The 26875-nt window shown below is 38.4% G+C and overlaps 1 long non-coding RNA gene across 8 annotated transcripts in view; it reads right to left on the minus strand.

Moving 5' to 3' along the window:
* Positions 1–26875, minus strand: part of LOC137763953 (uncharacterized) — a 298397-nt gene that overhangs the window by 213374 nt on the left and 58148 nt on the right. Inside the window, exon 5 of one of the 8 annotated variants that reach the window (XR_011073884.1) lies at positions 22373–22890. The exons of the other annotated variants lie outside the window; for them this stretch is intronic. This is a non-coding gene — a long non-coding RNA (uncharacterized lncRNA). Of the gene's footprint in view, positions 1–22372; positions 22891–26875 lie in introns of those variants that run through there. 8 annotated transcript variants of the gene reach the window in all.

The following is a 26875-nucleotide window of genomic DNA, read 5'->3' on the forward strand; positions in this document are numbered from 1 at the left end:
TCTCACTGCTGAACAAGTGCTGACCGCTATTGTCACTTTTCTCCTTTTTTCATAAAAGCAAAAATCCTCCTCAGACTTCTTTTGGTTAACAAAACAGCTGCTAATGTAGGTCTTTCATAAAAGCTAAGTGACATAAAGCAAACTTTCAAAAAGTGGGGAATACTTGTAATATGTAAAGAATTTCAAGGTGGATATGATTAAATAGGAAAAAATAAAATTCTCTATAATTCTCATATCTATCACATTGATATTGATGAGGAAAAATCACGAATTTCTCTACGGCAGAAAAATCAAAGTCAGAATTAAAACACACACAACAGGCCTCCACATGCCCTGCTTTGTGGTAGGCCTTTCCCAGTGTGCCATGTGCACCTGCATGTATATTAACCAGACCTCCTCAAGGCAGAAGGGTGTAAGCAACCTTGAGAAAAATGGTCCCTGTCTTCTCCTTAGGGAACTGTTGACCGAAACTACCCGCTTGGCCAGGCATGACGATAACCACTTGCATGAGCTGTCTCGTGATAAGAGGTCCTGGTAGGGAACATGGTGCTGCCTCTGAAAACTGAGAGAATTTGGGAGGGCCTGAAAGGAGGGAGGACACGGCAGCCGGTAGTATGCCTTGTAAAACTCACCCAGAAGAATCCGGGAGGGCCCAAAAGGAGGAGGGAGGAGATGATATGTCCTGCCAACCTCCCAGAAGCCCTCACGCTGGAATCCATCTTGGCTGAGAGATGCGCGTGCCACCAGAAAGGACCATGAGTCAGACCAAATACGTGCCAAGGAAGATGATGGGCCAGAGACAACCTGGAAACTAACCCCATTACCATAAAACTTGAGACTGCGAGCCACATGACAGAGCAGTTCTCCTGGGGTCCCTTACCCTGCTGCTCTCTGCCTGGGCGCCCCTTCCCAATAAAGTCTTTTGCTTTGTCAGCAAGTGTGTCTCCTAGGACAACTCATTTCTGAGTGTTAGACAAGAGCCCACTCTCAGGCCCTGGAAGGGGTCCCTCTTCCTGCAACATTCTAACACCAGCATTGTAATTTTAAGATTATTGTTTCTTTCTCATCTTATACAAGGGGTTGCATTGACCTAAAATCTCGCCCTATACATGCATACCTGAACAAAACATCTCTGATGAACTTTATGGAAAATGTTAACCTGTCAATTTGATACATAATTCTTTGTCTCAAAAATGTATAAAACTGCATTTCTAACTCTTGACCAATGGAACAGTCCTCAGAGCTTCTGAGAGTCTGTCTCCCAGGTTATAATCCTTAGCTCGGCTCAAATAACATTCTCTTTTTTTGTTCTTCTTAACTTGATTGTTAATTGAATTTTCATCGACAATACATAATGCCTATTACATAAGCATAAAAAGTGGCTAACTTTAAATGAAAATTTAAGGTAAGCCATGTGTACAGAGCGTCTTATGTGTCATTTCATTGACTATTCCCAACACCTTGATAAGGTAGGTATATTATTATCATCCCTTTAGAAATGAGGAAACAGAGCATCAGCTAGTGAATGGTAGAGTCAGAATTTAAGACCACCAGACTTCAAAGCCCAAGCTCTTAATGAGTCCTCTTCCTGTATGTGCTACTAAATATAAATACATAGGAGAACACATCTGTAATGTTGTATTTACCAGTTGTTTACATTGTTATGTGGAGATTACAGACAAGTTCACATTCTAAATCAACATTTCTGTAATACTTGAATATTTACCACATGTGTTATTTATCTAATCAGAAAAAGTGAACTTTTAAAAATCAACTGCATCTTTGCCTCTTGCTGTTACCCCAAAACTGGGTTCACCTCTTGGTGGGTGTTGAGCCAATAGACACAACCAAGCCAAAGACTGAGAGAAGGAAGGATTTATTATTACTTGCAGCAAGTAAGGAGAACACTGGGGATCTTTCCCAGAGCAGTGTCTCCCTGGACTGCAAAACTGGGGAAGTTTTAAGCTAAGGGTACATGCATATTCATGCAGGGGCTTCAGCAGAGGAGAATTCTGCATAGAATTGGGGCAAAGGTCAACAGGGTCCAAGCTTTAGTTGATTGAAGTCAGGAGGGTCAATATCATCATTCTATTCTCACTTGGGTGGGAGCCTTAGTTCCTACAGAACTCAAAGGTATATTATTATGTACATCCCTTAAGGGGAAACTAGGACTCTGCTTTATCACTGCACTATTATTTGACTGGCTTTTCTCCATTCCTGCATTCCTTTGTTCCCTTAAGATCATTAATTACTGACACCTGTTCAAGGGCAAGCATTGCAGCCAGGCTTAGTTCACAAAATGCTTTAGGCCAAAATGGCTTCTCTTACGTCAAGAAAGCCATTCCTGGTTCTCTTTCTCCTGGCACCCCCTAACTTATCTGCTCACAATGCCAGACAGGAAAAGCAGAGACATTTACTTTGCTGGGGAGGAAGAAATTTTCCTCTACCTTTCTAGGTTCTTCTGACTGGTCTAAGAATTAAACTGATATGAGACAAATTGAACAGGAGAAAAATCAAACAAAAGTTTAATAACATGTATACATGGTAAATACCCAGGAAAAATTGAGTAACTCACCAAAGTGAGTAACTCGCCAAAGCCCTCACTTTCAATACCATCTTCAGCTAAAGACAAAAGAGGATGTGGGGTAAAGAAAGTCAGTTATGGGAAGTTACCAAAAAAGTCACAGTAAACAAGGGTGATTGTGATGCAAATTTAAGTCATTGCCTTCTCTTTTCATAAGAGTTTCTAGAGATTTGATCCTTCTCCTCTTCCTGGTATAGAGAGGGAGGCACCCTTACAAATGGAGATTTCCTTTACAAATGTAAATGTTTCTTACAAAAGGGCAACTCCTACTTTGTTCTCAGAGCCCTTCCCATGTCTGCCCTCTCTCAGAAAATAACCAGCTTAAAATAATTAATATGCCAAAGAGACATATTTTAGGGTGGCAAATTCAGTTCCCCTACAACTTAGTGAAATTAGCAGGATAAAAATCAGTACTTGGCTCTATTAGATCAACTACTAATAAATATATCTGTAGCATACACAGACACACATATATGACAGCAACAAATATTTAATATTATTAAAGGCAATACAACAGGCCCAACATGAAGTCACTTATACTAAGCCCCACATCACCAAACTGAAACTTATAGTTTTAGCTCTCACAGAAATGGAATCTTAAACCAGTTAATCAGGAATCCCATGATCAGACTAGTAGGTAGTCTGCTTGATAGACCCTTGTCATTCCCTATAAAGAAAGTAACTTTGCAATAACCAATCTGCTTTCTGCCTAGTGTAACTTCCTTGTTTCTGCTCCCTTCTGCCTATAAATTCTCTTACCTTACACAGCTCTTTGGAACACCTTTCTCTCAGCTAGCTTGAAAGATGCCCAATTCATGAATCACAGAATAAAACCAATAAGATCTTTAGAATTTACTTAGTTGAATTCTGTTTTTTAACGATATGATCCTGAATGAGTTCCTAGCTACTGGAAAAGCCTTGTTTTCTGGTTTTGACATTGAAACCGAGCAGGATCCTGTGGGGCTCCTGGGCATGGAAGCCTTTCTGTGTCCCCCATTTCTTGTTTGTAGGGAATAGCCTTCAGCCTCCATGACATTCCCTGAGTTCCAAAGGGCAGATTCAAACAGTTGATAATCAGGGAAGGGAGGGAATGCAGACACAAGGGAGAAGCAGTCAATAAACAATAGTGCAGACTTGGGGCAGGGTCCTGGTTCCACCTCCAGGGATACACAAAACAATATCTATGAGCTCTTCTGCACAACTAAGACCCCCCCAACAAATGGAAGATGAACTACTTGACTTCTTGAACTTCTTCATTCCAGAGAAAAGGTCATAGTTTGATAACCTCTAGAACCACACAAGCTTATCAGGAGACCACCTGATTAAAGGAATGCAGGCCCTGCACACACCCTGATCCTTATCAACAACACTTCCCTTGAACCATTGCTATAAAACTCCTCACCAAATCCCCCCAGGTTGGGACACACAGTTTTTGAGGGGTTGAACCTGCTGTGTCCCCCTTTACCTGGCAAAGCAATGAAACTATTCTTTTCTACTTCACTCAAAACTATCTTCAAGTTTTGATTCAGCACTAGTGCACAGAGGCTGAGTTTTCAGCATCAAAATTACATTAAAAAGGTACAGGAATAAACTAGGGCCCCTCAGAATGGCAAAGGACAACATAAGGAGATCACGTTAGATAAAGGTTTCTTGAGCAAAACAGAGAAAGGCTCAGGGAGAGGCAAGAGTTTTTCTCCACATATTGAAAGATATTTTTAATCAAAAAAAATTTTTTAAAGGAACTAGATTTATTCTAGAACACCACAAAGTTCAAAACTAGAAACACTGGCTAGATATTTCAGAAAGATATAACTCATTATCATCTTAGAAAATTTTTATTAAAATTTTGTAATTAAAAATACATTTAAAAAATGTAAGTCTGTTCAATGGGATTCTTCATGATGAAATAAATAAATAAGTTTCTCATTAGAAGAGTCGAGGATAACCATCTTGAGTTGGAGCAGGACCCTGTTGGGTCCTCCCAGGTACAAATCCTTTCTATGTCCCCTGTTTCTTGTTTGTAAGAAATAGGTTTCATTCAGCCTCCTTGACCTTCCCTGAGTCCCAAAGGGCTGATTCAAGCAGTTGCTCCTCAGGGAAGGGAGGGGACGCAGAGACAAGGGAGGAGCAGTCAAGAAACACTAGTGCAGCCTTGGGACAGGGTCCTGGTTCATCCTGAAGGAATATACATAACAATATATTTGAGTTCTTCTGTAGGAACTAAGACTCCCAGCTAGATGGAGGATGGCAACTTCAGGCTGAGCACAAGATTCCTGGAACACCGCCCTGTTACCTCACCACCAACCAATCAGGGGAAAGTCTGCACACAGTAAAAAAATAATGAAGACTCTCATCCTCCCCTCCCCCACCCCCATGATTCTCCCTTTAAAAACCTTCATGGTTGAGCAGAATCTTCAGAGTTAGTTTTTGGAGATGAGTCCACCTTCTCCTCCTCTCCTCCTGAATAAAGCAGGCTTTCCTTTCCAACCAACACTTGTCTCTCAAGTATTGGTTTTCTGAGCAGTAAGTAGCCAAACCCAAGTTTGGTAACAATCTCTCTAGGATATTGCAAAATAAATTCTTCCACTGGGTGAAAAGAAGATTAATACTTCTAAAGTACCTATCAGCCCTATAATTCTATGAAAAGTTATGGCTTGGGTCTCATTAGGTCCATCAGAAAGTTTCAATCACACGAGAACCGCTCGCTCCACTGTGACCCAGCATTTACCACCACAGCCATTCGTTTTCCCACCCAACCATGAAGTCAGTATATTGACTAGGAGAATCCTAAGGTTGGTTGGGTCCTGATAATACCTAATCTAGGAAACTCCTCACCACTCCCCACAGAAAGCATTTTTTAGGGGATCAGACCAACTCCTCAGCTCCTATAAACTGAGCACTCAAGATTCACTGAACATCTTATCTAAACCCCAGACTGAATCCAAAATCCATCTATCCCAAGAAATTGAAACTCACATTATATCCTGAATTAAAGGAATTATTTCAAAATCAAAGCACACTGAGAGACAGAGAATCCAGTCCCACCAATTCTTACCTCCCTTACACTAAAATGTGATTTACAAAAAACCATGTAGGCTGTCCCACTTATAAAATGTTACTTAGGTATTGGAAATGACAGTGATTACAGTGAAACAGTAATTTATTGGTGACTGATTTTTTTAAAGTTACTATTATCATTCAAACTACACTAATCAATGGCCCAGGCTGGTTTGACATTCTTCATTTCAAGAGGTTTCTCTGAAAGCAGATGGAAATGACTATCTGTGTAAACCCTGGGCAAATGTTTCCTTACTAGGCGCTACTTCTTAGAGGGTCAGACATAAGGCAGTGTTAAGGTTCTTTTCCACAATTTCAGACTTGAAGGCCATTTGAGAATTTAAGTTAGAGGGATGAACAGGCTCTGTGAAAACTATTTATTTCCTCAGAAATGTAAGAGCCTGTCTTCCTTTTAGTATTTTTAAATATAAAACACATTTACCTTAGATCTTGGCACTGAGATCCAGCTTCCTCTTCCTGAGTAAAATTAGTTTTTCCCTCCCCAAAGAAAAGTTCCTTAGATGGCTTCAACAGGTAACTGGTTATATTTCAAAGGCTCTTTGGAGAATGTCTTCTGGTCTTTGTTTCTATTTTACTTTTATGGTATTAAAGTCTAGGGATTTTCTTTGAAGGTACTGTTGATATTTTCTCAAATCTTCTTTAGCCATTTTTTAAACTTGACTGTATTCTTAAGACCCCACAAGTAAAACAAGTTATGACTAATGAGATTAATTTGTAAGCGAAATATGGAACTGAAAATCTGTTTCTTAAACTAGCTCATTCTCAGTTTTGTTTCTGATGTTCCATTCCCATTAGTCAAGTATACATCCTCAGCAAAGAGCCAGGAAGATTTCATGACCTGAAAAGTTGTCAGTTGGAGAATCTGAAGCTGCTTATAGATGAAGTTTATTCTGCTCTATTAGAGGCATATGGGATTTGGGGAAACTTCTAACTCAGGCCCATCAACCATTGACCATAGAGTCTTCTTGGTACATGGCAGAAGATTTGGAGAAGCACTGCATTTTCTCAATCCTTCTTTGTATCCCCCCATGACCTCCTGTTACCAGTAAGAACACTTCTTTTGCAGCTAGCACCCTATAGATTAAATGCTTATACTTTTGAAAAAGCATTGCTTTGTAGCTTTATAAACATGTACTACTCAAAATTCCACTTCTGGGAATTTATCCTGAAGAAATACAGCACATGTGCACAAAAATGCTTTATAAGGATGATCATTAAAATACTGTATGTGAGAGTTAAAATTGGAATATAAAATGTACTAATACAGAGAGTTATTTGAATAAATTATAAAACGTAAAAATGGGGACTTCCCTGGCGGTCCAGTGGTTGGGACTCAGTGCTTCCAATTCAGGGGGTGTGGGTTCCATCCCTGGTCGGGGAACTAAGATCCCACATGCCACGCGGTGTGGCCCAAAAACATACAAACATAACAATGACAGACTGCTATAGAGCTTAAAAAATTATCTAGACCTATAATTTATTGAACACAAAAGGCACATCATAATTCATTAAAAATAAAAGATTGTTTAAAAGTATAATCTTATTTTTAAAAATACATATTAATTTGCAGAACATAAAATCTGGGATTAAATTCACTAAAATGTCAGTAGTGATTACCTCTAAGTGGTAGAATTTCTGTTTTTTTTTTTCCTGTGTTTTCCATTTTTAATAAATATGTATATTTTTCAATCCAAGGTATTGCTTTGTTTTCAGAACAATATATGTTTGTGTGTATTTTACTGCACAAAGTAACTAAGGTGAAGGTCATTGTTGACTTTGAAAAGAGCAGTTGGTGGGATGGTAAGCCTGAAAGGCTGTTTAGAATATGCTCATATACCTGTTATTGCTATTGGCTTTGAAATAATCTGGTAGAAGCTGGATGATGGGTATACAGGTGTTCATTTCACAATTCTCTTTATTTTTAAATTTTCCATAATAAAGAGTCAAACAAATTTTAAAAAGAGAAAAAAAGAGAGAAATTGGAGACAAATCATCAATAAAATACAGGCAACTCTTTGTGTTTTTTTTGTTGTTTTTTGGGTTTTTTTTTGGTCAAGCCACACCGCTTATGGGATCTTAGTTCCCTGACCAGGGATTGAGCCCGGGGCCCATGGCAGTGAAAGTATGGAGTTCTAACCACTGGACCACCAGGGAATTCCCTAGGCAACTCTTTCAAAAAAAATTTGTTTTGAAGAAAAGGAGAGGAATAGGATGGTAGCTGGAGGGTATCTGAGATCCAGAAAGAATTTTTGAGATGGGAGAAAGTAAAGCATTTGCAAATGATCCAGGAAAGAGGGGAAAAAATCAGTGTTACAGAAGAGATTGGGGGCCAGCTTCTGGAAGGATGAGTTTCAGTGGGTGAGGGCGGGAGAGGATTTATTATGCAGGTAGAATGGCAGGAAATAAGAGGGGGAAAGGTCCAGGCCAAGATGACAAAGACTTTAATGCCTCTAGAAAGAGACTGGATTTTGCTCAGCAGATTACGGGGAATCTTCAAAGGATTTTAAACAGGAGTGGCATGTTAAATTCGTGCTTTAGATAACAACCATGTATCCAAGATGGGATTTAGTTTACAATGTGAATTGACCCCTTCTGTTCAATATTTGGTATTTCTTATAGTGCACCAAAACCTGCAATGTTCAAGTGAATTATTTTGGAAGAAATTTATTTTTGGAAAGCCTTTAAGTGTCAAAAAATAAAGTTTGTCTCACAAAAGAGTATCAACATTTATCATGTCATTACCCAATGGTGAATATTAGAAAGTGTCATCTTTTTCCTTGTAATTTAATGTACGAAAAATGGTATTTTATCACTGTTTTAAGTTGGATTTATTTAACTTCTAATGAAGGTAAACATTTCTGTATGGGTATTTGTTTTGTGTATTTCCTTTTCACTGAGTTGTTAGTAAACTTTATGGAGTCAAAGGTGAAGTGGTACAATGTGTTTTAATAGCTCAGGAAATCTCTTTAAGTAAAACAAGAAACTTTCTTGACTATTTCTATTATCAGCACAGAACTTCCTTCTCAATGAACATTAAGCTTTTAAATCCATGTAAAATGTTCAGTTTTAACCATCTAGACATAGAGCATAAGGAGTTTGAAACCCAGTAACTATTAAAAAAACATCTGTCCCTTGCAGACAATGTAGTCAGATCCCCGGGAGTCTGGTCCCGCTGTACCATTACAAATTATCTCAGTGCAGACCTTCTGCTGCTGGCTGTAGAAAGCTTTTATTTCTGCCAAATGTAAACACCGCTGTAAGCTTTAATTTTTTTGAGGAGAAGACTATACAGACATCAACACAGTATTAAGCAAGAAGAGAAAGTAAGGAAAAATCTGGACCTAATTTGGGTTATGTGCAATTTAGGGATAAAGATTTCCATGTCCTCAAAGTTACTGAAATCATTGGCTCCTATTAAATAGCTATCTAAATGTCCTGCAAGTGTTGGGAGCAATAGGAAAGTACTATAGGATATTTGTTGCTGTGATGCAGAGGTGAGTAAACTCTATCCGTAAAGGGCCAGAGAGTAAATATTTTAAGCTTTGCAGGCCACATGGTCTCTCTTGCAATCATTCAGTTCTGATGTTGTATTGAGCAAGCAGCCATAGACATCACTTGAATGAGCATGGCTGTGTTCTGATAAAACTGTATTAATGAACAACTAAAATTTGGATTTCATATTATTTTCACATCATGAAATACTATTTTTGTCATTTTTTTCCATTTATTTAAAAATGTGAAAATCATTCTTTGCTCGTAGATTGTACAAAAATAGGCATCAAGCCAGATTTGGCCCATGGTCTGCAGTGTACCTACCTTTGCTATAACAGATTAATCATTTCTTTTTGAAATGAATCAGCATGACCCCCCAATATCATTGCTACCCTCTGGCCAGCTTAGTGTCTTAGTCTCATTGCTCCTACTTTAAATCATGAAATAGTAAATAAGCAAGATAAAAACTGAGAGTGATTAACAGAAAGGAGGAAAGGTGTTGAAAGCTTGAGGGGAAAGAAGTAATGCAATAATCACCTGTAAGGTAATTCTTTTAAACTGTGTCCTCACACATTTTTAAGTTAGCATTTATAATTCTTCACTGTGAGTTTAAAAATTTGCTAAGGATGTAATGTCTGGTACATTGTAAATATAAATATTTTAAATAAAACTTTTATATTACTTTTTTAAAGGGTAGACATTGGAATATGTCAGTGTAATTTACAAAAATTAAAAACATGACTCACTACAATGAGATATCCCCTCACACCTGTCAGAATGGCCATCATCAAAAAGAATATAAAACAAATGCTCACGAGGATGTGGAGAAGAGGGAACTCTTCTACACTGTTAGTGGGAATGTAAATTGTTGCAGCCACTGTGGAAAACAGTATGGAGATTTCTCAAAAAACTAAAAATAGAACTACCATATGACCCAGCAATTCCACTCCTGGGAATATATCTGAAAAAAACAAAAATGCTAATTCAAAAAGGTACATGCACCCCAACGTTCGTAACACCATTGTTTACAATTGCCAAGATATGGAAGCAACCTAAGTGTCCATCAACAGGTGAAAGGCTAAAGACGGTGTGGTATATAGATACAATGGAATATTACTCAGCCATAAAAAAATAACAAAATTTTGCCACTTGCAGCAATATATATAGACTTGAAGGACATTACACTAAGTGAAATATGTCAGACAGTGAAAGATGAATACTGTATGATATCACTTACATGTGGAATCTAAAAAATACAGCAAAAGTAGTGGATATAACAAAAATGAAGCAGACTCACAGATACAGAGAACATACTTGTGGTTACCAGTGGGAAGGGTGGGGAAATGGGAGGTACAAACTACTGGGTGTAAGATAGGCTCAAGAATATATTGTATGACCCAGGGGATACAGCCAATATTTTGTAGTAACTGTAAATGGAAAGTAACCTTTAAAAATTTTATAAAAATTGAAATTTCTTTAAAAAATCATAAAACAACAAAAAACCCATGACTTATACAAATATAAAGTGAGCATGTGTCAAAGATTTATGTGTCTCATTAATGAGGAAAGCAGCAGGATGTTAAAGCAGGTTCAAAGGATTATAGCAGAAAAAGAGTGTTCATAGTCTCTGAAAGGAAGTATGGTGAAATAAGATTGCCACATTAATTATAAAACTTGTTACATTCTACAGGGCACTAAAAATATAACCTTTGACCTATCTTTTCAATAGAAATCATTCATACCTCTACTGGACAAAATTCATCTGCAATTCTATTGGACAAGAATCTTTGCATTGCTATTAGTTTTCTACAATGTAGCATATACATTTAAAGAATTATAAAATATTGTGATCAACAGTAAATAGTAAATCAAAAAAGGTACATAGCTTTAGAAAAATCAGTGATTCATGTGTAAGCATGTTAGACAATGCTTCAATACAACATTGAAAAGCCATGTGATCATCCTTTAGCCTGCATGCTTTGGATATTTATTTCTAAACAAATCGAAATAGCATAAAAATCTGATATACAGAATCATTCATTTAAAAAAATATATCACAAGACTCTTCTTTTCTTAAAATTGAAGTATAGTTGATTTACAATGTTGTGGTAGTTTCAGGTGTACAGATCTTTTCCATTATACGTTATTACAAGATATCGAATATAGTTGTGCTATACAGTAGGTCCTTGTTGTCTATTTTATATATAGTGTTGTGTATCTGTTAATCCCAAACTCCTAATTTATCCCTGCCCCCTTCCCCCGCTTTCCTCTTTGGTAACCATAAGTTTGTTTTCTTTGTCTGTGAGTATAATACAAGCCTCTTCTTGAACAGAATAATTCACATTATTCTTTTTTCTCCTTGAAATAGTTATTTCTAGTTACCTTCCCCATAGAATTTATTCTAATTTAACATATTTTTGTTTGACTGTCTTTTATTAATCATTATCATTCTCTACAACAATTAGTATTTAAATCAAAATGTTTCCTTGTCATAAGGCTCATAAATGTTTAAAAAATATTATTCTGTATTGAGTTTGTTAATCATTATTCCTAATACACAATTAATAAAACCAAGGATTCTTATCAACAGTTACAACACATGAAGGAGTTTTCCCCACATTAAGCAATTCTTGGATGCTCTCTGCCTGGAGATAGCATCAGATCCCACAGGTTAAGGGTTCAGTCCTAAAGCCTGGCACCTCTCCCCTCCGTTCGCCATCAGACGCAGCGTTAAGTCCAGGTTGTCGCCTGTGCTTCTGACTGGCAGGATATAAACTGGAGTTTCCAGAGACCTCCTCCCTTCCTCAGGTTTGATTAATTTGCTACAGTAGCTCATAGAACTCAGAGAAACATTTTACTTACTAGATCACCAGTTTTTTATAAAAGGTTATAACTCAGGAAGATGGAAGAGATGCATATGAGGAAAGGACGTGGAGCTTCCATGCTCTCTGGGTGCCCCATTCTCCCCAAATCTCCATAAGCTCACCAACAGAAGCTCTCCTTTTGGGTTTTTATGGAGGCTTCATTACATAGGCGTGATTGATTAAATTATTGACCACTGATTATTGATTTAACCTCCAGTCCCTCTCCCCTCCCCAGGAATCAGGCAGTGGAACTGAAAGTTCCAACCCTCAATTCATGTTGGTTCCCCTGGCAACCAGCGACCATCTTTAGGTGTTTTCCCAAAGTCACCTCATTACATAAATCTAGTAGTAGTAGAAAGGGGCTTCTTATAAATAACAAGATACCCATTTCACCTTTATGGCTCTTAAGTGATGTCAGGAACTGAGGGCAAAAGACCAAGTATTAATCTCCTGTTGCTCTTATAGCTCAGGAAATTCCAAGGGTTTTAGAAGCTGAGACAAGAACAGTAGACAAGGACTAAATGTATATGAGAAATATATTTTGGTCATCTGAATAACCAAATATGTATTTTTTTATAAGTCACAATATCACACAAAATAAATATATTATAATTTTAATTAAAATTATTAAAAGTAAAATGTAAATTTTATTGGAAATGCATCTCTTAATGCATTAAAGGATCTTCTCTGACACCACAATTTTTATTGTTCTTTTTGGGGTAATATATTAAAGTAAGATTCTGAAAAGGAAAAAGAGATGCTTTTATTTTGTAAGTAGAAGAAAGATAATTCTGAAAAAAGAACAGAGAAAAGAAACTCTCATTCCTCCTGCACAGGAGCATTCTGAAGCACATGAATTTTAGGAAATATATATATGGAAATTTAGGATATGGAAATTGATTCCTTTAGAATTACTTGAGCTTCCAAGTCTTTTTTTTTTTTTTTTGAGGTATACTTGATGTACAATATCATGTAAGTTTCAGGTGTACAACATAGTGATTTGCAATTTTTAAGGTTATATTCCATTTATAGTTATTATAAAATATTGGCTATATTCCCTGTGCTGGATGCTATACCCTTGTAGCTTATTTTATAAAGAGTAGTTTGTATCTCTTTATCCCCCACCCCTCTTTTGCCCCCCACTCTATCCCTCTCCCACTGGTAACCACTAGTTCTCTATATCTGTGAGTTTGTTTCCTTATTGTTATATTTACTGATTTGCTTTATTTTTCAGATTCCACATATAAGTAATGTTATACAGTATTTGTCCTCCTTTGTCTGACTTATTTCACTTAGCATAATGTCCTCCAAGTCCATCCATGTTGCTGCAAATGGCATTATTTCATTCTTTTTCATGGCTGAGTAGTATTCCATTGTTTATATACCACATCTTCTTTATCCATTCATCTGTTGATAAGCACTTAGTTTGCTTCCATATCTTGGTAATTGTAAATAATGGTGCTATGAACATTGGAGTGCATGTATTTTTTCAAATTAATGTTTTTATTTATTATTATTTTTTATTTTTTGGATATATACCCAGGAGTGGAATTGCTGGGTCATATGGCAGTTCTATTTTTAGTTTTTTGAGGAACTGCCATACTGTTCTCCACAGTTGCTGCATCAATTTACATTCCCGCCAACAGTGTAAGACGATTCCCTTTTCTCCACATCCTCACCAACATTTGTTACTTCTGACAGGTGTGAGGTGATACCTCATAGTGGTTTTGATTTGAATTTCCCTGATGATTAGCAGTGTTGAATATCTTTTCATGTGCTTGTCAGCCATCTGCATGTCTTCTTTGGAAAAAATGTCTATTCAGCTCTTCTGTCCCTTTTTTAACGGGGTTGTTTTTTTTCGTTTTTAATATTGAGTAGTATGAGCTGTTTATATATTTTGGATATTAACCCCTTGTCAGTCATATCATTTGCAAATATTTTCTCCCATCCTGTAAGTTGTTTTTTCATTTTGTCAGTGGTTTCCTTTGTTGTGCAAAGGCTTTTAAGTTTAATTAGGTCCCATTTGTTTATTTTTGCTTTTGTTTCCTTTGCTTTAGGAGACAGTTCTAAAAAAAATACTGCTACAATTTATGTCAAAGAGTGTTCTGTCTATGTTTTCTTCTAGGAGTTTTATGGTTTCTGGCCTTAGATTTAGGTCTTTAACCCATTTTGAGGTTTTGTTTGTTTTTTTTTTAATGGTGTGAAGAAATGTTCTAATTTCATTCTTTTACATGGTGCTGCCCAGTTTTCCCAGCACCATTCATTGAAGAGACAGGCTTTTCTCCATTGTGTATTCTTGCCTCCTTTGTTGCAGATTAATTGACTATAGGTGTGTGGTTTCATTTCTGGACTCTCTATTCTGTTCCATTGATCTATGTGTCTGTTTTTGTGCCAGTACCATACTGTTTTGATTACTGTAGCTTTGTAGTATGGTCTGAAGTCAGGGAGCGTGATTCCTCCAGCTCTGTTCTTCTTTCTCAAGATCATTTTGGCTCTTGGGGTCTTTTGTGTTTCCATACATGAGCTTCCAAGTGCTAATGGACTGCAGTTAGAAACCACTGGTTTGCAGAGTGACTAGACTGCTGACCTGGACAGTAGACCTCAAAGTGTGATTCCTGGAGCAGCAGAAGCAGCATCACCTGGAAACTTGCTAAATATGCAAATTCTCAGCCCCCACCTTAGACTGTTGTGGTAGCCAGCCTCCAAGATGATCCTAACTATCCCTGTATACTGATATTAATACCTTTGTTTAGTCCCACACTGTACCAGGGTACAATTCTTCACACTGGTCTAGGTGACCAATAGAATAAGATAGAGGCTTAAAAGACTGCAGCCTCTCTCTCTCTCCCCCTCCCCCACCCCCATCTCTCTCTAATAACTTGCTCTGTAAGAAACCAGCTGCCATGGGGAGGCCTACATGTCAACGGCCACCTGTCTGAGCTTGGGAACAAATCCCCCAGCCCTTCAGAGGACTGCAGTCCAAGCCAATAACTTGACTGCAACTTCACCAAAGATTCTAATCCAGAACCAAGCCAAGCTTCTCTCAGATTCCTGACCCGAAGAAATGGTGTGAGATTAAAAAAAAAAAAAAAAAAAGTTCGTTGGTTTGTTGTAAGGTGTTAAGTTTTGAGGTAATTTGCTAAAAGTAGCTAATATACCTACTGAATCAGAAACTCAAGGTGGGGTCCAGCAATCGGTGTAAAACACAGGTGATTCTGATGCAGGTTAATGCTTGACCACCTCTGGGCTGGGGAAATGTAGTGAGGTCCTGCCACAAGGTTGTGTTCTGGTTCCAATGACATGTAGTTTCCCGGGAGAGAGTGGGCAAGAGTGGTGACTTTAACCAGAGTTATTAGGACAAGTGTCATAGGCCAAGTTACCTAAGGTACACAGGAAGTCCTAGTAAAGCAACTGACATTTGAGCTAAAAATTAAACTTCAAGAAGGGGCTGGAGGAGAGAAGTGGGAGGTCCTCAAACACTTGGGCAAACTTGTACTTAGCACAAAGTCACATGTGAAGTCACAGCGACAGTGAATGGTACTGTGAGCTTACTATGCTCTCTATACCAGCCACTCACCAGTTTTAGGGTATTATCTCTTCAGAGAAGAGCAAAGGTCCTATTTTTCCTACACTCCCAAAAGCTTGTCCTGCTGTCAGCCAGAGGCTAGGCATGAGAAGGTTGTACCATCCAAGGGAAGGTCTACCACAAGAAAAATGTAGGGACTGTTTGTAACGCAACTCTGACTCAGTTCTTAAATGTCCTTTATTCTGCAATCATGATCTTCTTAACTTTGTGGCATTATAATATCATTTATTTTATTAAATGAGCGTGATAGTGCTGGGGTTATGGGTTTGTTTGTTCTTAATAGCCTAGCTTAGCTCTTTGCTTCAGCAAATATTCAGTGAGTGTTCGAGTCAACTCAGGCTGCTGTAACAAAAATGCCATAGACAGAGTGACTTAAACAACAAACAAATATTTATGTCTCACAGTTCTGGAGACTCTAAGATCACGATGTCAGCATAGTTGGGTTCTGGTGAGGACCTTCTCTGGTTTGCAGACAGCTGCCTTCTTGCTATGTCCTCGCATGTCAGAGAGAGCAAGAGATCATCTGTCTTGTGTCTCTCCTTATAAGGACACTAATCCTATTTATGGGGATGCCACCCTCATGAACTAGTTACCTCCCAAAGGCCCCAACTCCTAACACCATCATATTGGGGATTAAGGATTCAACATATGAATTTAGGGGGACATAGATATTCAGTCCGTAACAGTGAGATTCTGCTTTTTTGTCAGGTGCAGTGGTAAGCACTGGAGATACATCAGTGAACAAAAGTTTAAAAAAAAATCTCCCTCTCCTCACAGAGCTACATTCTAGTGGGCAAGACAGATAATAAATAAGTAAACTAACAACATACCAATATTCAAGATGATTATTGATTGAGATGTGAATTATGAAGTATACAACATAGGCGACATGACTGTGTTGGTTGGTGGCACCAGAAAAAGCTTGTCTGAAGGAATGAAATTGAAACTAAAAAACTCATTCTGGATGAAACACAATACCTGGTACAGGAACACTAATAGTCAGTGGCTGTCCTGCTTGTTGGTCCCCTACTGTCATGAGGCTCAGCAGTCAATTATGTTGAAGCCACGTCTCAAAAGCACTAAGCTATAGAGATGTGATTACATTTTGCCTTTAGGAAGATATATTTGTCAGCAGCAAAGAGATTGCACTGGAGTAAGTTTAGCATGGAAACAAATTAGGAAACTACTATTAGGAACCAAGAAATAGGTAATGAAGGCTTGAAAAAAGTCAGAGATTGTGGTGATTAGATACTTTGAGTCAGAATCAAGGCAAAGGCTTAATTAGAAAGGCAAAGCCAATGGGACTTTCCAGCTTGGATACAGGAATTGAGTATGTGAGTGTCAGGGTAATTCTGAGGTCTCTGACTCTTGTAGGGCAGGACTGTGATACCAATAACCAAAATAAAGCATCTGAGGACAACGCTGTTATGACTTGTTGACCACCTGCTGCACGTCAGGTTAAGTGCTTCATAAACATGAGCAGCTGTACAAACCTGGGGATACACAAATGCTGGGTTTACTTACAGAACTATGAAGGAAAATGTAACTTACCGCCTGCTGTAGACTGAATGCTTGTGTCCCCAGAATTCATGTGTTGAAACCCAATTCACAATGTGAAGGTATTTGAGGTGGGGCCTTTGGGAGGTGATTAGGTCATGACGGTGGAGCCCTCACAAATGGGATTAGTTCCCTTATGAAAAAGACCACTGAAAGCTCCCTCACCCCTTCCACCGCATGAGGACACTGTGAGAAGACAGCTGTCTATGAAACAGGAAGTGAGTTCTCTCCAGACTTGGAATCTGCCAGAGCGGTAACCTTGGACTTCTCAGCCTCCATAACTGTGAGGAATAAATTGTTGTTGTTTAAGCCACCCAGTCTGTGGAATTTCTGTTACAGCAGCTTGAACCACTATGACACTGCCTTTATGACCATGAGCAATTTTATTATGAAAAATAATATAAAATTCAAATACAAATTTCTAGGGCCCTCCCATGATCTTAGAAGAGACTTGTGCAAGTGAAGAAATGTGAAGCTTCAGCTTCATTAGCTTCCTGGTAAATCCTCCTTTGCACAGCACAGAAGTTCATGAGTTTTAGTGGCCTGCAAGATAATGCTGTGTGGAGAGCTGAAATGATGAGTCTGTATATTGAGAGAGATGGTCTTGGGAGTCATTGGTCATGGCTGAAACCTGGATAGAAGGTGAAATGTCCAAGTGAGAACATATAGAGTAAGGAGAAAACGGGGCCATGGGTGGAGCTCTGTCGTAATCCAAGGGTTTAGGAAAGAATTGATAAAGACACAGTATATTAGCTTTCTATTGCTGCTGTAACAAATTACCACAAACTTACTGGCTTAAAATAACACGCATTTATTCCTTATAGTTCTGCAGGTCAGAAGTCCAAAATCGGTTTTACTGGGTTACTGGGCTAGAGTTGAGATGAGGGCCAGTCTTGTTCGGAGGCTCTGAAGGGAGGCCGTTCCCCTGCCTCCTCAGCTTCTTGTACTCCTGAGCTTTCAGCCCCTTCCTCCATCACTCCAATTTCTGCTTGCACCATCACATTGTCTTCCCCCCACTCTAGCTCTGACTGCTGCCGAATCCTTCTGAAGAGGACCACTGGGACAACATCTGGCCTGTGGGTTAATCCAGTATAATCTCCTATCTCAAGACCCTTCAGCTAATCACATCTACAAACTCTTTTTTTTCATATAAGGTAACATTCACAGGTTCTGGAGATTAGGACACGAATATATTTGGGGGCCATTATTCAGTCCACCATACATGGCCACAAAGGAAACTAAAATGGAGGGGGTAATAAAAAAGAATTTAAAAAATGGTAAATGCAAGGAAAGAGGAAACTCAAGGATGTCTTAGTCAACTGTGTCCATTGACTGAGTTAAATAGAGATGCACGTGGGAAAATACTGAGACAAAGGCACTAGATTTGTTAATAAAGAGCTTTGCCAGGTTGGTTTCAAGCAGAAACTATATCTCAGCAGATTGAAGGGCAAATGAAGAGGAATACATAAAGTCAGTAAGACAATTATTTCAAAAAGGTAAAGTGAAAGATTTGTTTAGGGAAGCAAGGGAACTCAGAGAAGATTTTTGCTTCATTTTCATTAAGAGTGCAAGAGACTTGAGCATGTTTATACCCTTAAGAAAGAAGCCAGTGGAGAAAAACTGAAGAGAGCCATAGAGAGAGGACACAGAGCACTCCACGGATGCGTAGCTGCGGTACACCTAGCTGGTCATTGCTTTTTCAGTTAGTATTTCTGCTTCATTAATGAGAAAACAGCCTTGAATGGCTGAGTTGAGGAAAGAATGCGACATCAAGTATGATCATTCATACTGCAGTAAATAACTTGTGGACCGCACAGTCTTTAGTCTCCAAGATTATACTTTGAGATGCTTTCCTAAAAAAAATTAATCATGAATTGATATTTGCACTCCCATGATCACTGCAGCGCTATTCATAGTAGCCAATATGCGGAAACGACCTAAATCTCCATTGATGGTGAATAAATAAAGAAAACGTGGCATACACATACAATGAAATACCTTCAGCCTTAAAAAAGAAGGAAATTCTGCCATTCGTGACAACATGGATGAACCCTGAGGACACCATGCTAAGTGACATAAGTCGGTCACAGTAGGACAAATAACTGCATGATTCCACTTATCTGAGGTATCTAAAATAGTCACGAAGTCTGCTCATGGGAGCAAAGACTAGAATTGTGGTTGCCAAGTGCTGGGAGGAGGGGAAAATAGGGATTTGCTACTTAGCAGGTACAAAGTTTTACTTATACAAGGTGAATAAACTCTAGAGATGCTATACAACATTACGCCCATACCCAGCAATGCTGTACTGTACACTTAAACATCAGTTAAGAGGGTAGATTGCATGTGAAGTGTGCTTAACACAGTAAAAATTTTTAATTCATCATGCCAAATATTCACTGCATTTTACTGCACATACTGCATTAAAATTTTATTACATAACTAAAAATACGTTTTTGCGGGAAAAGTTCTAAAGTACATATAAGAACAAGGAGGAAAATCTACTGTTACCATTTAAAGATCAAATGTTGTTAAAATTTATATATACCATATATATATCAAATATATATATACCGTATGCCTTGTATGTACTTCTTTTTTTCATCAACATGGGATTATACTCTACAGTAACCAGCTTGTTTCGATTTGCAATGTTTTATAAACATTTAAAAAAATAAATATAGACCTGCTAATGGCAGCCTAACATACCGTTGTATTGCTGAGCCACAACTTATTTACCCAGTCCTTTACTTATTGGGCATTTAGTTTTGATTTTTTAATACATACCCAGTGCTGGATTAATATTTTTGTATAAACATCATTACACACTTGTCCTGTTTCCTTAGAAGAATTCCTAGATAGGAATCACTGAGTCAAATGTTATGCACTGAGTCAAATGTTAAGGCAATTGATGCATACATATTGTCAGATTGTCCCCCAGAAAGGGGTTTAATGTGGTTTCTATTAACAACACCAGCTGCGAATGTCCACCCTTAGGGGTATCAGATATCATGCAGCATTTACAAATAGAGCAGGGTATAGACAGGGATGGTCTTAGTGTGAATCTTAATCTAATACTTATTAGTATTTCCCCACTGTAGTCTTGGGCAAGGAATTTAACTTCTGCAGGTTCAGTTTCCTCTTCAGCAAAATAGAAATAATAATAGTCTCTCTATCATAGGACTTTTGCCAGAGTTAAATGTGAAAAGAGAGGGAAAATACTTGAATAATGCCCAACTCAGAGTAACTGCCTGATAGCTATTATAAGTCTTCTTATCTGCTTTAAATTATACTTTTATTGATAGTGAGATCGATATGCAATTATATAAATAGTTTTCTGTATCTATTGTCCATTTTTGTTTTTCCTTTTGTGACTTGACTTCATTTCCTTTGCCTGTTTTTTACTGGACTGTTCATCTTTGTTCTCACTGATTCATAAGTGATTTATAATTTAATGATAATAATCCTATATATGACATATATTTAATAAATATTTCCCAAGTTTGTCAGTTAAGTCTTAACTTAGCATTCTGTGATTATCAATAGAAGGGTTTTTTCAACTTTTTGTTATGAAAATTTACAAACACAGAGAAACATTGGAAGAACAATATATGAACATTTACCAAACAATCAGGTTCAACAATATCTTAACAATGTGTCACATTTGCTTTATCTATACTTTATGTTTTTGCTAAAACATTTCAAAATACTTTGCAGATACCACTCCACATCTACATGCTTTAGCAGATATCTCCTAAGAATTGAGACGTTCTCATATATCTACACCGATATCATCATTACTTCAAACTTCACGTACACCTAGTTTAGAGAAGTTTTTAGCTGTCTCATTAAAATTCTAAAAATAAGTAAATAAATAAGGCTGTTAGTCTTCAGAATCAAAGGAGATCTTTCAGTGACTCAGTTCTTCATTCCTGTAAAATTTCTAGCAAGCCTAGAAGAAATTATAGATATCACAAGTAAAAACCACAAGCTTTTACTTTTTTTGCACCACAGCTGCAGGGAGGAACGGGAGAACAGAGAATTCTCCCCAGGCTGTGAGAAGCCCAAGTCACCCCTGATCACCGCACTCTCTCTCTTTTCTAAATATTCCTCATAAAGTAATTCAAATGGGCCCAACAGCTCAACAAAAGACACCTGGGAATGAGGACCTAAAAGGCGGCTGGGGCACTTGTTAGCCTCATATAAACGTGAGTAAACAGACTGAATAACAGCTTGGAATATTTAGTTGAACCCTCCTTGAATCAGCCGGACATGCGAGTCATTTGTCTTTCGATTACCTGCCGTCTCCCAGGTACAAAGGTGTCTGTGTCAAACATTCACCCACAGAGCAGCCCTCCTTTCAACACGTCTTGGTGCAGTAAAAAAAAAAAAAAAAAAAAAAAAAAGAAGGCTGGTGTTCCCAGAGTTTTTTTGTAACCACATATGTAATAAAAACAAATTTGTGTTTTTTTTCCAACCATTTATGCCTACTCAATAATTCTACCAGAAGAGGAAAAATGTTGTCATTGAACTCTAAACCTAACGGTGCAAAATAGAGATTATAAAATGTGTGCTCGTTTGAAGTCTCTCACTAATGGGACTATTGAAGTTTGGGAGGAATTCAAATATTTTACTTTTAACTATGACTTAGAGGCTGGCAGTCATTGAAGCCTGCAGAACTCAGCACCTGCTCAGTGATACTTAATGAAAAGCAGAAGCATCTCTCTTTTGCCATGAATTCAAACAATTTTAAATTATAACCAGTAATGGGCCTGAAACCCATTATGAAAAGTGTGGGATTTTTGTGCCCTGGAATCTATATCATCAGCAACTCCCTGGAACCAGGAACTTCGGCCGTATCAGCAGAGAGGGAAGCAGGTGTCCACAGTCACCCTGCCTCCAACCAGGCACCCACGAGGGCCCGATCCAGCCAGCCCAGCACCCGAACTACAGTGGGAGGTGTCGGTGGGTTCCTTCTGTACCCAGCCACACTCCTTCCTGGCATTTAAAGTTCAAATTCTATTCCAACATACGGATGCTACTTTTCCACATCTTACTGACTCATAAAAAAATGCACAGATAATAAAAGTACTAGCTGATATTTATTTATTTATTTTTTGCGTTTATGGGCTCCCGTTGTGTAAACTGTCTTACTGCATGACATGTAATAAACACGCGACCGAGTTCTGTTAATCTATCTTCTCATTTTTCAGTATTTCACAGTGATCCTTTAAGAGGCTATGGATAAGTAATAAACCCATTTAACAGGTAATGAAAGTGGGGCTTAAAGCAATTTCATGACTCTCTCAAGGTCATACAGGAAAAGGATCCTAGGTCTCATCCTGTACATGACAGGATTGAGACTGTTACCGAAATTCTCTGTTAATCTGGTGCTTGTGTCACCATGCTCTTTAGGTTTGGCTCATGTTAGTTCTTACTCTGCATGGGTGGCAAGGCTCTGGGTATTTCTACCCTGGGCGCCATCCACCCCCAGGGAAGGCAACCTGGAAGAGAAGGGCTGGAGGAAATGTAGGAACTGAGACGCTATTTGCTGTGGTCAAGAGTCAAATCCCCACACAATGGAGAAGGCAGACTCAACGTCCCTGGCCACGGGAAAGAGCAAGAACACCGGGGTGACTCAGGGGAGAAGAGGACTCCGGAAATATGGAAGCTGCGCTGCTGAGTTTCAAGGAGATGTCACCGCATTTCTGGTGGAGGGCTGAGGCAGAGCTCTGGAAAGATGATCATTAATAGTATTAATAGTAAGATGGTTAAGACCCCTGGAATCATGAAAAGTCTCACATTACCCAGTTCAGTGTGTGATGCTATGTCCCCCTAGGTCCTGCCACCAGATAAAAAATGCCTCTGTTTTGCTCCTTCCTCTGGTTGTCAAATCTTCTGTTCTTCCTCACCACTGCACACCATGACAGGTGACACAGGCAGCAGCACTGAGGTTAACGGGTCATGTCATCAGGAAGAAAGGGACTGTATGTCCTGCAGGTCCCACTCACACTAACTATGAGCCATGGTTGTCTCAACTTGCCTGTCATTTAAAATGTAATCAGTAGTGGGCTTCCCTGGTGGCGCAGTGGTTGAGAATCTGCCTGCCAATGCAGGGGACACGGGTTCGAGCCCCGGTCCGGGAAGATCCCACATGCTGTGGAGCAACTAGGCCCGTGAGCCACACCTACTGAGCCTGCGCGTCTGGAGCCTGTGCTCCGCAACAAGAGAGGCCGCGATAGTGAGAGGCCCGCGCACCGCGATGAAGAGTGGCCCCCGCTTGCCGCAACTAGAGAAAGCCCTCGCACAGAAACGAAGACCCAGCACAGCCAAAAATAATAAATAAATAAATAAATAAATAAATAAATAAATAAATAAATAAATAAATAAATAAATAAATAAATAAATGGAAAAAGATGGTTCAATTAAAAAAAAAAAAAAAATGGGGCTTCCCTGGTGGCGCAGTGGTTGAGAATCTGCCTGCTAATGCAGGGGACACGGGTTCAGGCCCTGGTCTGGGAAGATCCCACATGCCGCGGAGCGGCTAGGCCCGTGAGCCACAACTGCTGAGCCTGCGCGTCTGGAGCCTGTGCTCCGCAACAAGAGAGGCCGCGACGGTGAGAGGGCCGCGCACCGCGATGAAGAGTGGCCCCCGCTTGCCGCAACTAGAGAAAGCCCTCGCACAGAGACGAAGACCCAACACAGCCATAAATAAATTAATTAAAAAAATAAAAATAAAAAAAATTTAAAAAATGTAATCAGTAGTAAAAGCTAGCATTTTGCTCACCAGGCCCTGCACTGAGTGCTTGCTCTGCATTCTCATTTATGCCTCACTCCTTTCCTATTAGACTTGATCTCTGCTTACCGAGAAGAAACTTAAGAGCACACAGTTAATGTGTGGTGGAGCTAAGTTTTGCACCCAGTCTTTCTGAGGCCAGATTATAGAGCTCTTTACTGTATTATACTGTCTTTATTGAAATAAATTGGTATATCTAAAAATTAAAATAAATGAAAAGAGAGAGAGGAATGGAAAAGAAAGAAATGCATAAATGCATGAGGGGATGCTATCTGCATTCTTTTGTAAAGGCAAATTCCATTCCCATGTGAAATATGCAGATGATGTTTCCTGCCACATACACAAAATGTCACTGTAAATGACATCAATAAAACATTTTCTACACTACATGCATGTACCGCCAGCAGTTGGGTGAATGCCGTATCCAGCTGGGTCTGCTGACCCAGATGGTCTGGAGGAAGTGATGGATGACTCCTTAGTGCTCTCCCCTGACTTGATTTCCACTGGAAAATAAGTATCTGCCCTTCCTGCTGCAAGTTACAATGTTCTACTGCTTCTTGATTTAGTAGCAAGCATCAAGATCAGTAACACAAAGAAGGAATGAAAGGTACAAGCATCAGTCTCTTGGGGGACATTATAATATATATTGCTATCCACATTCCAATGCTGAGAAGTGATGCTTTTCAGAGTATTTATGGGTAAGTCTTCCCTGATGAGGACGATTTGAATGAAGTCAGAGAGCGTGAGAAGGAATTACTGCCTGAAAAAAGCAAAGATTATTTGTTTCTATTCCCTAGTTTGACCACTGCTATTGGGTTATTAGGTACTTCTAGACTGATAGTTATAGCCTGTTTAATCAGATGGAAACATTTGGAAATAAAAACACAGACAAATGGCTAAATTTGTTTGGATTATTCTAAATCATGAAATACTAGTGTCTTTAAAACTTGACCTTCTTCAAAGTACCTGATGCCAAAATACTGCAGGCAGCCTTAATAAGAGAGCTATAAGGTTATCTGTTGTTTTTTAAAGTTAATGTTTGTTGACTATTTTGTGACAATAGCCACATCTATTTCAAAATGCTTTACTCAATACACTTACTGGATGACCCTTTTAAAAGAGAAATTATAGATCTATATGTTTAAGTACAATCCATGAAAACACTGAAAGAGTACTAAGGATGTCAATATGAAAACACTTTGCAAGGTAGATCTTTGTCTGATATGTAATGTTAACATTCCCCGGGGTGAGGAGCTATCTGGGGAGATTTAAAAAAAAACAAAACCTTTCCTTCTGCATAAAAGTCTTGACTATACCTCCTCCCCTTCCCTTCAGGTAACAGAAATAATATTGGCTCTTTTTCTTCTTGCATCTCTAGAAATTCATGCTAGTCCTAAAAAATGATGAGCATCTTATACTTTTAATTTTCTCTAAGTTACAAATTAATTTTCATATGTAAATTCCATAGAAGGAAATGTCTGAGAAGAGTGATGGTCAAAGAGGAGGCGGGCAATTCAGTTAAGTCTGAATTTGTCCCTCACACACACACACACACACACACTCACACACACAGGCACACACTCTCACACACTGCCGAGGCATGCCTGACTTGTCCATCTCACTATAATCCACGCATTTTGATAAGATCAGGATAAATCTTTCTCTTTTAATGGAGATGAAACTAACACCAACTACACTAAAAGGCACTTACATTTATCTTAGAATATGCTAGGACAAAGAAAAACAAAAACAAGTTTGCAACTGAACCATGTATATGGAGTTAAGCCATTCTGGTAGATTCTTGTTCAATGAATTAAGGTTTAATTCACAACTTTATTTTTTATACACAAATGAAAACTAGTGAGTAGTCCAAGCACCAACTTTAATTAACTGGAAACCATTAACTGTTCTCTCCTAATTCTTTGACTATATATTCTACTCAAAACCTGGATTCTTTCCCAAAGGAACTCCATTAATTACGGGGAATCTTTTTTAAGTTTGTTCCTTTCCATTCCTAAGCTTTTGTTTCTCTCTCTAAAAATGTATAGGGCATATTATCCTAATTTGGAGGAATGCAATTTCATAGCAGAATATTTTTTTTATAAATTATTCTGAGCTATCATTTAAAAAAAGAAAAACAACCAAAAGCCAAGCACAATTTTTTTAAGGCTATTTATTAAAGGACAAAAGTTAGTGAGACCAGCGCTCTCGTGTCTGACATGCTCTAAAGTACAAAACGATAGAACAAGTCACTCACCAAATGCAGAGTGACATATTCATTAGAATGTGGGACAATGTGAGAATAAGAAGAATAGGGGAAAATATTTTTCAAGAAAGGAAGGAATACTTCAAAATTTTAATAGCGACTGCCTCCGAATGTAGAATTATGAGTCATATTTTCTTCTTTCTCATATTTTTTCTATACTCACTCAGCTTTATTAAATTTAGGGTGGGTACAGAAAGAGCTATGATTCAAAATTCCAAAATCAGAATGGAAGAGGCTCAGATGTTTTTCATTGGGAGTCATAAGGTAAGTTGCTCTCAAACATCCTGTATTTGACATTTCTGTTGGTGCAGGCAGCTTCCATGGAGAATAAGACAGGCGGTTTTGCCAACATGATAAAATAATAATTGAATTAAAATACTTGCTTGTGTTTAAACTCTAAGATTTCAGAGAAAGTAAAAATAAAATGTAAAGGCCTTTCCAACATCCCTTCTGTAGTTCCGTTATCTGAAAACCTGGACACAGTTTTTAAACCAAAGTAATTGATTCCTTCAGACCAAAGTGTTTTCGTTTCTCAGGGCTTACAAAAATCCCTGAGATGGGTACAGTTAATCTAATTTGTAAAGCACAAAGACTGAAGCTTTACACATTTGCATAAAATTAAACCTACCAGTCATTAATCCAGAGGTGACTTCTG

This window comes from Eschrichtius robustus, chromosome 4 (assembly GCF_028021215.1).
Source record: "Eschrichtius robustus isolate mEscRob2 chromosome 4, mEscRob2.pri, whole genome shotgun sequence".
NCBI lineage: Eukaryota > Metazoa > Chordata > Mammalia > Artiodactyla > Eschrichtiidae > Eschrichtius > Eschrichtius robustus.